Here is a 6,163-nt window from a genome sequence, read left to right on the forward strand (position 1 = left end):
TTCAATAAGGGCTGCAAAGAATAGTGCTGGATCTCCTGCTTTTTAATTTTATAAACCAACCTGAACTAACTAGTACCTATAGTATTATGGATATAGGAAACAAAATGAATACAAAGAAAAGCTAAAAAGAGAGAGAGATATATAGCATAAAAAGGCACCAAAAACATGAAAAACCATACTTGTTAATAATGAAAAATGTAATCTGTTCTGCAATTTAAACCAAACAGTTGGGTAGTGTGCAGTGTGTGTATCCAATACACTTCTCTAGGCATGCTGGGAGTTGTAGTCTTGCAACATCTGGAGGCACCCTGGTTGGGAAACACTGGCCTAAAATAGTGTTTCCCAACCAGGGTGCCTCCAGATGTTGCAAAACTACAACTCCCAGCATGCCTGGACAGCCAAAGGCTGTCTAGGCATGCTGGGAGTTGTAGTCTTGCAACATCTGGAGGCACCCTGGTTGGGAAACACTGGCCTAAAACAGTGTTTCCCAACCAGGGTGCCTCCAGATGTTGCAAAACTACAACACCCAGCATGCCCTGACAGCCAAAGCTTTTGGCTCTCAGGGCAGGAGCCCAGGCTGAGATCACAGTGCAGCCGCCCGGGCTCCTCATACGGCCTCCCCGCTACCCCCCTTGTCTCCCGCCCGAGCTCCTCATACGGCCTCCCCGCTATCCCCTCCCCCTTGTCTCCCGCCTGTGCCGCTCAGCTCCCGCTGCTACAAGACTACAACTCCCAGCATGTCCTCACTGTAAGGGCATGCTGGGACTTGTAGTCTTGCAACAGCAGACAGATGGGAGTTGTGTGGCGCTGGCAGGTGAGAGGGGGGATGTAAATCACTGCAGTGTCCCGGTAGCGCAGTGAGGGTAGCGGGGAGAAAGTATGTCGGAACCCGGGCGGCAGTAGCTTTTCCTGCTCCATGTTGGAGCTGGAGTAAATTAAGTAATTCATTTTTAAGGCCGTTGCGACAGTTTATTGCGCAACTGCGACTGTCTCAGTTAATAAATTCCTGACCACTGCAAGTAAAAACTGAAAACTTGCGTAAATTAAGCGGGAAAAAAAATCTGACTTTCTAGCTCTTGCTAGAGAAAGTCGCACAAAAAATAGGGTAGGCGCAATTGCGACAATTTTGCGCCAAAAATAGTCCAAAAAAAATGACTAAACCCCTTAGTAAATGCCCCTCAATGAGAGGATTGATACATACGTATTTATTCTTCTGATTTGCTATCCAATTAATTACCACTGGAGGTATTGGTTGTGTTATTCTGGTTGATGTTATTTTAAAAGGTTTAAAACAGTGTTGACTAAGGGGTTAACCTCCCCTGAAACGCATCAAGCATGTGTTTTGTATTGCGACGTTTGTAATATAAGATTTTAATGAATCCAAAATAAATGCAATTTTTTCACAGGGCTTCATTTTGAGCGCTGGATGTTTCCTTTTTACTTTGCATGTTTTACCTGCTGCGCCTGCAAGTATCCAGTGCGCTCCTGAAGCCGACATAATCTATTGTGTTCATATAGAACGTGTTCTGTGCAGGAGTGTAAATAATGGTGAATAACTACAGTATATAGTAAAGCTTTTGACTTTTTATATTTGTTGTCCATTACCGGCCCTTGATGTTTGTAGTGGTTTTAATATGAGCAGGATTATTGTCCCGGGAGTTTGATATATCAATATGAAAAAGTTTTTTTCAATGTATTTGTAATGTGTGGAATCCATCCTGCATGGATTTATATGTGTATTTCTGTTTCAAGTGGACATTTTATTGATATTAGATGGCGCTATGGGGCACGTCTATTGATCTCTGACCAGCCCAGCAATGTTTTAAAGTTTTTGTTTGTTTCTATTTGTTATGAATCTACGGAAGAATCCAGTTCAGATGTAAAACACAATATTCTTGGTGAGCACTGTAGATCGTTCCTGACGCCAGGGATCCTGAGTGGTGATTTATCAATATGCTTCTATTGGTTACCCTGGAGGTTACCAAGACAAGTCGAGCGAGGACCAGTGATTTACCTAATCCATCTAGAGTGCTGTGTCTCCATTTCCACGACCTTCGAAGGTGAGCAGTAACCAATGTATCTCCAGTTATTTTATTTAGGAAGCCTCTACACATGAAGCACTCTGTCTCCCTGATATTGTTTTTGTAGTATATGCTCAGAAAAGGCCATCGATCGCTGACAGCTTGGGTGCCAACATATGGCACCTCCATTGATCAGCCGTTCAGCGCCCGGAGAGGGAAGCACTTGGTTCCATTCACTGAATAGTGCCTGGGCAGCTCCTGTTCACTTGAATGGGAGCTTAAAGGGGTACTCCCACCCTAGACTACTACAGAGGAAATTCTTTTCTTTTTGGAACACAGAGCTCTCTGCTGACATCACGAGCACAGTGCTCTCTGCTGACATCTCTGTCCATTTTAGGAACTGTCCAGAGCAGCATATGTTTGCTATGGGGATTTTCTCCTACTTTGGGCAGTTCTTAAAATGGACAGAGATATCAGCAGAGAGCACTGGGGTCATGAAGAGAGCTAAGTGTTCCAAAAAAGAAAAGAATTTCCTTTGTAGAATTCAGCAGCTAAGTAGTACTGGGAGGATTAAGATTTTTTTAATAGAAGTAATTTACAAATCTGTTTAACTTTCTGGCACCAGTTGATTTAAAAAAAAAAAAGTTATCCACCGGAGTACCCCTTTAACTGCAGTACCGTGGCACTATCAACATGCAGTGAACAGAGCCAACAGATGAGTGTGGGTACTTGGTCTTTGCACCTGACCAATCAGACATTAGCCAGAGATAGGCCATCAAACATATAAGCCCTGAAAACATCTTTACACCAACTAATAGTCTAACCTTAGGCAAAACAAAACATCAGCAGTAAAATGCTTCCCATCCAACAAGAGGACATGCTTTACTGGGAAATGGGAGTGGTATGTTTAGGCAAATATATAGTTAATTCCCCAGATTTATCAAACGGTGTGAGAGAAAAACTGGAGTGATATTTCCACAGCGACCAATCACAGCTCAGCTTTCCTATCCTAACGAGCTCTGGTAAAGTGGAAGCTGAGCTGTGATTGGTCGTTATGAGAAAATCACTCCAGTTTTTGTCTTTCTCAGTTTGCTAAATCTGGGCCTAAATCCCTATATTAATCATAGTTACTGTCTACTAGAAACCTACATTTGATGACACCATCCAAGTTCCTATTTTGATGTATAGATAGGGCCGCCATCATGGGGGGGTACAGCCAGTACCGCAGTATGGGGCCCAGACCCCTAGAGGAGCCCAGCCGGGCCCGACACTTTTTCTTAAAACTTCTTGTCAGTCAGTAAGTGACAAGAGGTTAAGAAGAGCCGGAGCAGAGGAGCAGCCAGGAAGACGCGTGACTAACTGGCTGGCCGGGAAGGTAACTGCAGCATGCTGCCTTCAATGCTCCGACCACTGCTCCTCCGGGGCTACTGCTCTGACCCATAGGCCCCGGACCAGAGGAGCAGTGGTCGGAGCACAGACGTACTGCCTCCAGCCGTATGCAAATTTTTCGCAGATCCGTAGCTGTTGTTCTTATTATACCAGTGTTTCCTAACCAGGGTGCCTCCAGCTGTTGCAAAGCAACAACTTCCAGCATGCCTAGAGAAGTGCCTTTGGCTGTCCGGGCATGCTGGGAGTTGTAGTTTTGCAACAGCTGGAGGCACCCTGGTTGGAAAACACTGCAGGAGACTATTAAATTGGTTCCTCTTGTCTCTCTCTCCATATGTACTGGGTATGGGGCTGATCCAGTCACCCATAAAGTGATGTCCAGGGCTGCCATCAGAAATTCCAGGACCCTGGCCTTGAGCTGTGTAAGGGGCCCCGAAATTTCTGATGGCAGCCCTGTGTATAGATGAAAGCAGAAAGAACAAGATATTTTCTCCTAAATGTAATCAGATTTAGCTGTTTATAATGCAAACATCATTCTAATCACTGGTGGGAACAGGTTACAGCTTTGTTTAACCCCTTAAGGACGCAGGGTTTTTCAGTTTTTACACTTTAGTTTTTTCCTCCTTACCCTTTAAAAATCATAACCCTTTAAATTTTCCACCTAAAAATCCATATTATGGCTTATTTTTTGCGTCACCAATTCTACTTTGCAGTGACATTAGTCATTTTACCCCAAAATTTTCGGCAAAACGGGAAAAAAAAATCATTGTGCGACAAAATCAAAGAAAAAACACCATTTTGTAACTTTTGGGGGCTTCCGTTTCTACGCAGTGCATATTTCTGTAAAAATGACACCTTATCATTATTCTATAGGTCCATACAGTTAAAACGATACGATTAAAATGATCCCCTACTTATATAGGTTGGATATTGTCGTACTTTGGAAAAAAATCATAACTACATGCAGGAAAATTTATATGTTTAAAAATGTCATCTTCTGACCCCTATTACTTTTTAATTTTTCCACGTACAGGGTGGTATGAGGACTCATTTTTTGCACCGTGATCGGAAGTTTTTATCGGTACCATTTTTGTTTTGAACGGACTTTTTGATCACTTTTTAATGGTATAAAAAATGACCAAAAATACGCTTTTTTGGACTTTGGAATTTTTTTACGTGTACGCCATTGACCATGCGGTTTAATTAATGATATATTTTTATAGTTCGGACATTTACGCACGCGGCGATACCACATATGTTTATTTTTATTTACACTGTTTTATTTATTTTTTTATGGGAAAAGGGGGGTGATTCAAACTTTGATTAGGGAAGGGGTTAAATGATCTTTATTAACACTTTTTTTTTTACTTTTTTTTTTTGCAGTGTTATAGCTCCCATAGGGACCTATAACACTGCACACACTGATCTCCTATGCTGATCACTGGCGTGTATTAACACGCCTGTGATCAGTGTTATCGGCGCTTGACTGCTCCTGCCTGGATCTCAGGCACGGAGCAGTCATTCGTCGATCGGACACCGAGGAGGCAGGTAAGGGCCCTCCCGGTGTCCTGTAAGCTGTTCGGGATGCCCCGATTTTGAACAGCCCAACTGAGCAGCCGAGATACTTTTACTTTCATTTCAGACGCGGCGGTCAGCTTTGATCGCCGCATCTGCAGGGTTAATACAGGGCATCACCGCGATCGGTGATGTCCTGTATTAGCCACGGGTCCCGGCCATTGATAGCCGCCGGGACCGACCCGATATGACACAGGGACACTGCGTGACCCCGCAGCATATTGCAGGAGCCGGCGGAGGGCGTACATATACGTCCTTCGTCGTTAAGGGGTTAAAGGTGTCAGTTTTCTTCAATCCCCACACTGTTTCCTTGGTTCTTTAAACAAAATTTTCAATCAACTGTAAATCTTCTAGCCGCACGTTTTTTTCTATTTTCCCCATGCTATGTGATTTAGTGTGAAAGGTTGCCAGAGCGGGGTCTATTCACATACATGGCTGTTGCACAATACAAATTACTTCCCCACCACAACAACTACCAGTTCTCTTTACTTGAGAAATTGAGTTCATATAAGGAGACTTGGGTTGCTTGTCTGTACATTGACCCCCCCCCCCCCCCCCGACCTACGATGGCCCCGACATACGATAATTTCAACATGAGAGGCCATCACATGTTGAAGGCAGCAACAACATACAATGCTTTTGTATGTCTGGGCCATCGCATAAACGGCTATCCGACAGTGCAGACTGCTTCAGCTGCCACCGGATAGCCATTTACGGTGCCCCGTGTGGTCCGGTAATGATCACTCACCTGTCCCCGGCACTCCGGACTGTTCTCTTCAGGATCCCCTGAATCGCCGTCACTCTCCTTCGTCGTCATCATGTCGGTGCGCACGCCGTCCCGTCATCCAATAGGAGCGGCGTGCACAGCGACGTGATGACGGTGATGAAGAGCGACAATCCCAGGCAGCAGAGATGGTCCGGAGCGGCAGGGACACCCAGCGAAAGCGATGGAGGGCGCCATAAGGGCAGCGGTGAAGGTCCGGAGCGGCAGGGACACCCTGGGGACTCGGCGACAGTGATGGAGGGCGCCATAAGGGCAGCGGTGATAGTCTGGAGCGGCGGGGACAGGTGAGTATAACTTCCTATACTTTACATTGCAAGGATACCTCAACATACGATGGATTCAACTAATGATGGTTCATTTGGAACGAATTACCATTGTATGTTGAGGGACCACTGTA

This window comes from Hyla sarda, chromosome 11, assembly GCF_029499605.1.
Source record: "Hyla sarda isolate aHylSar1 chromosome 11, aHylSar1.hap1, whole genome shotgun sequence".
Lineage (NCBI taxonomy): Eukaryota > Metazoa > Chordata > Amphibia > Anura > Hylidae > Hyla > Hyla sarda.